At 38.1% G+C, this 11,293-nt stretch overlaps 1 long non-coding RNA gene across 1 annotated transcript; it reads right to left on the reverse strand.

The window, feature by feature from the left end:
• Positions 1 to 2,994: 2,994 nt before the first annotated feature.
• LOC123036890 lies at positions 2,995 to 10,644 on the reverse strand. Its single transcript, XR_006417221.1, has 3 exons — positions 10,633 to 10,644; positions 3,540 to 3,542; positions 2,995 to 3,197 (listed from the first exon to the last, which is right to left on the reverse strand). It is a non-coding gene; the product is annotated as an uncharacterized LOC123036890 (long non-coding RNA).
• Between the last annotated feature and the right edge of the window lie 649 nt (positions 10,645 to 11,293).

Genomic DNA, 11,293 nt, shown 5'->3' on the forward strand with positions numbered 1-11,293 from the left:
TTAATATTTATAGTTTTAGTTATGCAGCCAGTGTGTTTCCAAGTTTTAATTTAATTGTAATTCTATTTGTTTTATTTATTCGTTATTGTGAGCCGTCCCGAGGCTGTGTAGCAATGGGGACGGCATATAAAAACTTTAAATAATAATAATAATAATAATAATAATAATAATAATAATTGTCAGAAAGTACTTCCTGATGGTTAGGACCCCTATGATATGGGATGGGCTTTCAAGGGAGGTGGTTGAGGCCCCATCAGTGAGAGTGTTCAAGGAAAGATTGGAGAACCATATGTTGGGGATTACATGAGCAGAGCTGGTTGGAGCCGGGGGTCAGACAAGATGGCCCTGGAGATCCCTTCTGACTTGCTATGTTTCTACCTCATTCATTCTGCCAGGGATGGGTGACAGGCACTGAGAGGCCATTGGATCAATGGCTTCTTCCCTTTCTGCCCACTGGCCCATGCCCAAGTTTTCTTTCTTTTTTCTTTTCTCAGGTCATGGAGCTTTCTGCTGCAGTTGGAAGCTGGATCCACAGTAAGATCCAGGTCAGGTCAAAACCTTTTTATTTAACTGTTATTTTAAAAGTTAGTATTTTAATGTACAGTCACTTTTTACTTAAAACATTTTTTTATTCGCTATGTTATTTATTATTGTTAGAGATTGTTTTAGTGTACTTGATTTTAATGATTGTAAGCCGTCCTGAGATGCCATGCTTAAGGGACAGCATATAAAATTTTTAAATAAAATAAAATAAATAAGATCTCCAAAGTCAGAGCTCTTTCTAAATCCTCGGAGCAGGAGGAGACTGACTGCATCCAGGACAGCACTCTAAAATGAGTAGTTTTATGTAGAAATTGAAAAGAAATTTTCCTAGCAAAAACCTCCTGTGAATGCAATATAAATTTACCTAGTTTGTCATGGTGTTGTTCATGAAAACATTTTTTTTATGTTAAGTTATTCCTTTCAATAGAATTGTTCACACTTTGCAGTTAGACTGCAATCCTGCATAGTTAAAAGGCAGTTTCTATCTCCTGGGATTCCTTGAAGTGCCAAGGCCAGAGGATTTGATAATACATTTCAAGCTTTACTAAAATTACCTTGCCTTCAGGCAGCCGCAGGTTATGCTCTTCTCACTTTACTTTAATGTGTACTCATTCTCTTGATCCAAATCAGAATTAACTGACAGGAATTTTAAAGTCCTGATAGTCCAATAATGCAAGCAAGCTTACTAGCAAGACTTCCATTAACTTACTACAATAACTTCAGAAAACAGCATTGGTTAACAGAAGTAAAAATCTACCATCCTTATTCTACACAGAGAGTAAAAACAATTAATTCAAGTGAGTTTTGACCATGTTTAGTTGCCTATTCTATTTACTGAGCCCAATGATTGGTAGTCAGATTTTGAGGAAATTAAAACTTCTACATGCTATGTTGTTGTTGTTAGTTATGAAGTCATGTCCAACCCATCGCAACCCCATGGACAACACTCCTCCAGCCCTTCCTTTCCTCCACCATCCCCCAGAATCCACTTAAGCTCACGCCAAGTGCTTCAGTGACTCCATCTAGCCACCTCATCCTCTGCCATCCCCTTCTTCTTTTGCCATCTGTTGTTCCTAGCATTCGACTCTTTTCCAGGGAGTCCTTCCTTCTCATTAGGAGGCCAAAGTATTTGAGTTTCATCTTCTGGATCTGGCCTTCTAAAGAGCAGTCAGGGTTGATCTCCTCTAGGACTGACCGGTTTGATCGCCTTGTGGTCCAAGGGACTTGCAGGAGTCTCCTCCAACACCACAATTCAAAGGCCTCAATCCTTTTGCGCTCAGCCCTCCTTATGGTCCAGCTTTCACAGCCATACATTGCAACTGGGAAAACCATAGCCTAGTTTTGCCATAGCTTTCCTCCCCAGGAGCAAGTGTCTTTTAATTTCTTGGCTGCAGTCCCCATCTCCCGTGATCTTGGAGCCCAGGAAAATAAAATCTGTCACTACATCCATTTCTTCCCCATCTATATGCCAGGAAGTGAGAGGACCGGATGCCATTATCTTAGTTTTCTTAATGTTGAGTGTCAAGCCATCTTTCGTGCATCAAGAGGCTCTTTAGTGCCTCTTCACTTTCTGCCATTAGAGTGGTATCATCTGCATATCTGAGGTTGTTGATATTTCTCCCAGCAATCTTAATTCCAACTGGTGATTCTTCTAGCCCCGCCTTTCTCATGATGTGCTCTGCATATAAGTTAAATAGGCAGGGCGACAGTATACAGCCTTGCCGAACTCCTTTCTCAGTTTTGAACCAATCAGTGGTTCCGTGTCCAGTTCTCACTGTTGCTTCTTGACCTGCATATAGGTTTCTCAAGAGACAAATAAGATGGTCTGGTATTCCCATCTCTTTAAGCACACAAATTGCCACAATTTGTTGTGATCCACACAATCAAAGGTTTTAGCATAGTCAATGAAGCAGAAGTAGATGTTTTTCTGGAACTCCCTAGCTTTCTCCATGATCCAGCGTATGTTGGCAATTTGATCTCTAATTCCTCTCCCTCTTCGAAATCCTGCCTGTACTTCTGGTAGTTCTCGGTCCACATACCGCTGGAGCCTAGCTTGTAGAATTTTGAGCATAACTTTGCTAGCATGTGAAATGAATGAAATGGTGCGGTAGTTTGAACATTCTTTGGCATTGCCCTTCTTTGGGATCAGAATGTAAAACTGACCTTTTCCAATCCGGTGGCCACTGCTGAGTTTTCCAAATTTGCTGGCATATTGAGTGTAGCACTTTTACTCCATCGTCTTTTAGGATTTTGAATAGCTCAACTGGAATACTGTTGCCTCCACTAGCTTTGTTGTTGCTCAGACTTCCTAAGGCCCATTTGACTTCACATTCGAGGATTTCTGGCTCGGGGTCAGTGACCACCCCATCGTGGTTGTCAGGGACATTAAGCTCTTTCTTGTATAATTCCTCTCTGTAATCTTGCCACCTCTTCTTAATCTCTTCTGCCTCTGTTAGGTCCCTGCCATTTTGGTCCTTTATCATGCCCATCTTTGTATGAAACATTCCCTTCATATCTCCAATTTTCTTGAAGAGATCTCTGGTCCTTCCTATTCTATTGTTTTCTTCTATTTCTGTGCAGTGTTCAGTTAAGAAGGCATTCCTATCTCTTCTAGCTATTTTCTGGAATTCTGCATTCAATTGGGTGTATCCTTCCTTTTCTCCCTTGCCTTTCACTTCCCTTCTTTCCTCAGCAATTTGTAAAGCTTCCTCAGACAGCCATTTTGCTTTCTTACATTTAATTTTCTTTGGGATGGTTTTAGTTGCTGCCTCTTGTACAATGTTGCAAACCTCCATCCATAGTTCTTCAGGCACTCTGTCTATCAGATCTAATTCCTTAAATCTATGTGTCACCTCTACTGTACATTCATCAGGGAAATGATTTAGGTCATACCTGAGTGGCCTAGTGCTTTTCCCTACTTTCTTCAACTTAAGCCTAAATTTCGCAACCAGAAGCTCATGCTCTGAGCCACAGTCAGCTCCTGGTCTAGTTTTTACTGACTGTATAGAGCTTCTCCATCTTTGGCTGAAGAGCACATAGTCAATCTGATTTCTGTGTTGACCGTCTGGTGATGTCCATGTGTAGAGTTGTCTCTTGGGTTGTTGGAAAAGAGTGTTTGCTATGACCATCGTATTCTCTTGACAAAATTCTACCAGCCTGTGCCCTGCTTCATTTTGTAGTCCAAGGCCAAACTTGCCTGTTATTCTGGTTATCTTTTGGCTCCCCACTTTAGCATTCCAATCCCCCATGATGATAAGGACATCATTTTTTGGAGTTAATTCTAGAAGGTGTTGTAGGCCTTCATAGAACAGGTCAACTTCAGCCTCTTCAGCACCAGTGGTTGGGGCATAGACTTGGACTTGTGATGTTGAATGGATTGCCTTGGATTCGTACTGAGATCATTCTGTCATTTTGGAGATTGTATCCCAGTACTGCTTTTCCTACTCTTTTATTGACTATGAAGGCTACTCTACCCATAAAGATTTCTTCTGAGGGATTCTTGCCCACAGTAGTATACCTGATGGTCATCTGAATTAAATGCATCCATTCCTGTCCATTTTAGTTCACTGATTCCAAAGATGTCGATGTTCAGTCTTGTCATCTCTTGTTTGCCCACATCCAGCTTGCCTTGATTCATGGATCTTACATTCCAGTTCCTGTGGAGTATAGGTCTTTGCAGCATCAGACTCTCCTTTCACCACCAGATACATCAGCAACTGTGTGTCCTTTCGGCTTTGACCCAGTCGCTTCATTCTTTCTGGCGCTACTAGTACTAGCCCTCTGCTCTTCCCCAGTAGCATATTGGACACCTTCTGACCTGAGGGGCTCATCTTCCGGCGTCATATCTTTTTGCCTTTTGGTACTGTCCATGGGGTTTTCATGGCAAAGATACTGGAGTGGGTTGCCATTTCCTTCTGCAGTGGATCATGTTTTGTCAGAGCTCTCTGCTATGGCCTGTCCGTCTTGGGTGACCCTGCACGGCATAGCTCATAGCTTCTTTGAGCTACGCAAGCCCCTTTGCCATGACAGGGCAGTGATTCATGAAGGAGAAGATACAATTTATGAATAAATCTTAGGATTTATTCATACATATTTCATTTTTCATTTATTATTATAAATGGAAAACAAAAACACCAAAAAAGAACAGAGGGAGGGCAGGCGGGCAGGTGGCTGGACAGCCAGAATGACAGTCTTCAATCAAGGTGCAGATAAATTGTGAGAAACCATTACAATGAAAAGGCATTGCAAACATAAGAATTAAATCAAAATAATAGATGTGCCAGAGGTGAAGGATTGTGCTAGACATCAGATTTTATTCTCTACTCCTCACCCTGAATGTGTGATTATTACTAGGCTTGGCACCAACCCTAAGGGAGTAGAAGGAACAAAAAAATTGTTTTGCTGAAATTTTAGTGAAAAAGCAATCATTTTATAATATCTTTTCACACAATTCTTAATGCCAATATCAGTATGAGTGCTGACTTCAAGATCATCTCCCACCCCATCCAGAAAATATTTGTTCCACTCTGAAACCACTATATAATTGTTCAGGTATATATACATAAGTAAAATCATTCTGATCCACAAGTTCAATCTTTCACCTATTCATATACCAAAATATAATGTTTTCTGACTCAAGTACTAACATCCCTCCAAATATCAGTTTCCTTACAACAATGCCCTGTTTTGCCACTGTGTCCTCTGCCATCCCTGGCATTATGCCCCTGCCACATCTGGCAAGTTTACTTGCTTACACCATGGACTGCTGGCAAATGACAGGCTGCACCTCACAAAGAATGGGAAGCAGATATTTGGCCACTACATGAAAAACTTCATCAGGAGAGCTTTAAACTAAACCCTTCAGGGGAGGGAGATGTGCAGCATGGTATACCAGCACCTGGCAAAGACTCATATATTTCAACAGAGAAAAAACCTCAAGCAGGGCCAACACCAGTCTCCCAAAAAACATAGGAGGAAAACCAGGGCACAGCAAGAATTAATTTTGATGTCTCTACACCAATGCCCAGATTATGGGAAATAAACAAAACAAACTCGAGCTCATAGTACATGAGGGAAATTGTATCTTATAGGAATAATTGAAACTTGGTGGAATGACTCTCCTGGCTAGAACTCTACAATTGATGGATACAACCTGTTTAAGAAAAATAGGACAAAAAGGGAGGTGGAGTTGCACTATATGTAAGAGACACATATATCTGCACAGAAATAAGAGGAACTTCATGCTCCATTGAAAGCATCTGGTTAAATTTAAAGGGAGAAAAAAATAAGAAAAACATAGTTATTGGCATCCATCCTGTCAAAAAGAGAACAAGGATGCAACCGTCAAAAAGCAAATTACCAGCATTTCCTAGACTGATGCAGTCTTCATGGGGGACTTCAATTTCTCCGATATATGCTGGGAGACGATTTCTGCCAAGCATGGCCCCTCCAAGAGATTCCTGACATGCGTTGCCGACAACTTCCTCCAGCAGAAGGTAGAGGTAGGAACAAAAAGAGCAGCTATCCTTGATTTAATACTAACTTATGCAGATGGCCTGGTGGACAAAATAACAACTGTGGGAACTCTGGGGGAAAGTGATCATGCAATACTTGAATTCTCAATCGTAATGGAGACAAAGGGTAACTGGAGCCAAACAAGCAATGTTAATGTTAAATATGGATCACAATACTCGGGACTGAAGCTAGAGTTGGGAAAATCATAATGGTTAAACAGATTTATATACTAACATGGAATGTGCAAGGTCTACAGACAAATTTAAAAAGGCGTAAAATACAATGTATTGAATAAGAGTACAAATGATGTGGTATTTTTACAGGAAACTCATCAGAAAAGGGAAGGGTTAAATGAAATTAAAGGGAATTGGATAGATGTTTATGAAAAATGTTTTAGAACTTCAAAATTTAGAGGTGTAGCTATTATAATATCTAGGGATGTGAATTTAAAGTTGAGAAGGTAGTTAAGATCAAGAAGGAAGACACATTATAATTCAGGAGCAAGTGAAGGAGAGAATTGTACTTTAGGGAATACCTATGCTCCAAATGTTAACAAAGAACAATTTATGCAGAAGGTTTTAGCAATATTGGAAAAAACTAGGAAAGGATTTGTGATTTTGGGAGAGGATTGTAATATGGTAATGGATAAAGTGAATGATAAATCCTCTTGGAAACAAAACGAAGAACAAAATAGATATACTAAACTATATAAGATGATAAATAGGACAGATTTGAAAGATGTCTGGAGAGAGCTAAAGGATTCAATAATAGATTACTTATTTATATCTAATGATATAATAACTACAGTTAAGAATGTAGATATGGGGGTAATTCAGATTTCAGATCATGCTAGAGTGCAAATGGAATTGTCTTTAAACCATATTATATGGAAGCCAAAAGATGGAGATTAGATACTAATATTTTCAGATATAAAAAGACTATTGATAAGATGCAGAGAGACATAGAGGAGATCAGTAAAATATATGAACAGGGGGAGGGGAAATTTAGTATGATATGGGACACGATGAAGGCAGTATCAAGGGTTCTAGCAATTAAAGCTGGATATGAGATAAGGATAAATGAATTAGAAAGTAACTTATATGAATTAGAAAAAGAATTTATTGCGACTAGAGAAGAATTAATTTGAAAAGAAATCCAGCCCCCCACCAAAAAAAAAAAAAAAAAAAGAATTAGAAGGTATACATATGGAAAAGGTGCAGAGAAACTTAATATATTTGAACAGACAATTTTTTGAGTATGGAAATAGAAATTCTAAATTATTAGCACAAGCCTCGCAGATAAAGAAAAGGAAGAGAATATTGGAATGATAGAGAATGAAGAAGGAATAAGATGCAGTAAGATGAAGGAGAAATTAAAAGCATTTCAAGAATTTTATAAAAAATTGTATACAGCCTCAGGGGTAGCTACAAATAAAGTTATAGAATATGAGAAAAATAACTTGGAAAAGAAGCTTGATATACAAGACAAAGAAGAAATGAAAAATGAAATTACTGATGACAAAACTGAATCAGTAATAAATAAATTGAAAATTGGTAAAACCCCTGAGATAGATAGACTAGGCCCTGAATTATATAAGTTTTTGTGCAAATTAATGATACCCAAATTGAAAATTTTGATGAATAAAATTGTAGAAGGTGAGGAGATCCCCCCCCCCATCATGGAAGGAATATCTGTTTTAATATTGAAGCCTGGAAAAGATGCAGTAAATATGGGTTCTTATAGACCAATCTCCCTGATAAATCAAGACACAATTTTTTTCTGCAATTCTAATAGATTGTACACCTTTATTGGAAAATATATTAATAAAGATCAAAATGGCTTCCTGAAAGATAGCAGATGTCTTGAGGAGAGTTCTGAATATTATACATCTAGCAACAAAAAATAGTTTAAAAGCTGGGATTTTAGCATTAGATATCTTTAAGGCATTTAATTCGGTGGAATGGGATACATTAAAAATTGTGATAGATAATATGGGATTTGGAGTTAAGTTTAAACATTGTATAATTATGTAAAGATAACACCACAAGAGTCTTGGTAAATGATGGAATCACAGATATATCTCTAGGCTGGGGAAGACATCAAGGATGCCCCTTGTCTCCTATTTTATTTGTGATGGTTATGGAAGTATTAGCTACTGTAATCAGGAAAGATGCAGAACTGAAAGGAATTGGATTCAAAGAGGAAGTTAAGGTAAATTTATTTGCTGATGATACCCTATTAACATTAGAGGATCCTATAAAAGTTATAGATAGACTTAAGCTGCATTTACAAGAATTTCAGGACATAGAACATAGAAACAGAGCGAGTCAGAAGTGGTCTCCCAGGCCATCTAGTCTGACCTCCGGCACCAGCCGGCTCCGCTCATGACATGCTCACCATGTGGACGATAACTGGACTAAAAGTTAATAGGGACAAATCTGAAATTATGTTAATTAATTATAACAAAGAAGATAAGGCCAAACTGAAAGACTTATTTGAAGGGAAAAGGAGGGATACAATTAAATATTTGAGAATTTATATTACATACACAAAATTGCAAAACTGAATATGAATTGTCTTAAAAAACAAAGAAGTATATTAAGGAGTTTGATAAGGCCAAACTATCTTGGTTTGGTAGCATTACAGTATGCAAAATGAAGATTATTCCCAAAATTTATTTCCTTTTTCAGATGCTACCCATTAAGATTGCAGATTCTGATTTGAAAAGTTGGCAGAATATGATTAATCCCTTTTGTAATGGGATTAAAATTAATAAAAATTTATGGTATAAACCCCAAAAGGAAGGAGGATCAGGCTTACCAAATATTAAAACATACCATTTCGCAAATCAAATAAGATATATTTTAGATATAATGATCTACAAAGAGTTACTTTGGAGTGATGTTTTATTCAAAAAGGATAGAAGTTGTATGGAACATATTTTATTTAGGGAAGATAATATTCTAAATTTAAAGAAAATAGAAAATCCATTTCTAAAGAATATGTTGGAATTATGGAGATATAGTAGGAAGCTTTTAAGCCTGGTAATTTCCCCAGTAACTCCAGTAACTGCAATGAAAAATTTTCCCAAGAATTTGAAAGGTGAGTTATGGAGAGTATTAAGAGAACAGAACATATTTAGACTGAAGGACTGGCTAAAAATTTTTGATAATAAAGAGAAAATGGGTCAAATATGCGCAGAATTGAAGGGTTCGGGTTGGAAGATGATTCAGTTACAAAATTGGGCAGTGGAAACAAGGAAAACACTTGGTGAAATAAGAAAATTAACTAAATTTGTAGAACTGGTAGAGAGTACACAGAAGGAAGGTAATAGTAATAGGAAAGGAATTACAAGTTTAATATATAAAATGCTAATAGAAGGGCAGTATGGGCGATGTAGACTTTTGGAAAGTTGGCAAGATGATATGAGTAAATATATTAGTCAAGTAAACCGGTTGAAACTATGGAATAACAGAATTAGAAAGAGTAAAGGAGAATTGTTTTCAAGTAATTTGGAAGTGGAATAATACACCGGTAAGGTTAAACAAAATAAATACTGAAATTCCACCTCTTTGTTGGAGGTGCAAAAAGGAACAGGGGACTTATGATCATATGTGGTGGTTGTGCAAAATTAAACAGAAAGAATGGGCAATGATATTTAAGGAAATTAGTGATATTACAGATAGAAAGATTTTGATGTGCCCAATTATTGCACTTTTGAATACTTTTTCAGATTCGCAATTAGACAGAGCACAACAAGAATTGATTATCATTATGGTTACCGCTGCCAGATTACTAGTGGCTAACAATTGGAAAGTTATAGATTTAATCAACATTGCTGACTGGTACAATGAAATGTGGAACGACAAATAACATGTGATTTGAAAATTAGAAGAGGCGAAAGGAAAATAAATGATTTTACAAGTATATGGAATGGGTTTTTTTACTACAGTAGACTCCCAACTATCCGGCCTAATGTGGTGGAAGGGCAGGCCGGATAGGCCAGAGTTCTATAAATGCTCACTTCCTACCCCACCCATACTATTAAAAACACCCTTTTTATACCAAAACCCACTCTTATTAATATTTTCTGACCTCTTTGCACAGAACAGTACTTTATAAATGTTTGTTATGTACTGTACGTTTTAAAAATTTATTACAGAAAAAGGAAGTCCAAGGATAAAAATATCCAAGGTGACCTGATTGTGAACCCTGCAAGTGCCTGCAGCACCAGGACCACATCTATAGGTGCTATGTGGATTGGAGCCTGTGCTAGCATGCTGTGCTGCTGAGAGTTCTGGAAGGCTCTATACAAGACTTCTTTGTGCGGCTCAGCAGGGCCAGAATATGAATCCTTGTGGTGGCTGCTTCATGTATTTAGTTCTTCTGACAGTTTTGCCTTCAAACTGTGTCTTGACTCCTGTCTCTTTTGCCTCTTGCATGACAACACCTTGCCAAGTACTTGATTCTTGCCTTCACCTACAGTCCTGCTAGGCCTTGGTAGCTGATCCTTGCCCACTCCTGCCCTTGCCTTTGACTCTGGTTCTTTTATGCCAGTTGGTGCAAGACCATCACTGCTTTCCAATTCTGCCTTCACTTTAGGTCATGTCATTCGTTGTCGATGCCTGACTTTGCTTGTCCCTAACTCTGATTTTGGCCCTACTGCATCATGCCGAAAACTCCATTATCCCTGGCCGTGGTGCTCCAGCTGCAGACATCTGCTTCCTACATCCTGGACATAGCAAGAGAAGGAAAGCCTGCCGTGTTTGTCAGCACTTATCATAGAAGGGCAGCAAGCTCTTTGTCCTCTGACAGCAAGCTAGTAAACATTTGTGCAACCCAGTAATTTTTATGTGCATTAAATTAGTCCAAGGGCTCTCTAAGTGGATTACAGAAGTATAATTATAACATCTGATAAAACATATAACAATCAACAAAATGCCACTGAGGGATCAGATATAAATAGATTGAAACAATACTACTAAAATTGTACAATGTAAAATCACATTTTAAAAATCAATTATTAAAATGTCTGGAGAATAGGATCATTTTTGAATGGCATGGAAAGGATTGTAATGATGACTCCAGCTGCTCTCAGAAGGCCATTCCATAAATGGGATGCATCCATTAGCCATCCTCATTACCTCCTTGGAGCATGACTCTTTCAGAAGGGCCTCCTCACCCAATCTTAGGGATTGGGTAACTACATATAGGAACAGGCAGTCCTTTATGTATC

The sequence above is a fragment of the Varanus komodoensis genome, unplaced genomic scaffold (assembly GCF_004798865.1).
Source record: "Varanus komodoensis strain SLA01 unplaced genomic scaffold, ASM479886v1 scaffold830, whole genome shotgun sequence".
In the NCBI taxonomy this organism is placed as follows: domain Eukaryota; kingdom Metazoa; phylum Chordata; class Lepidosauria; order Squamata; family Varanidae; genus Varanus; species Varanus komodoensis.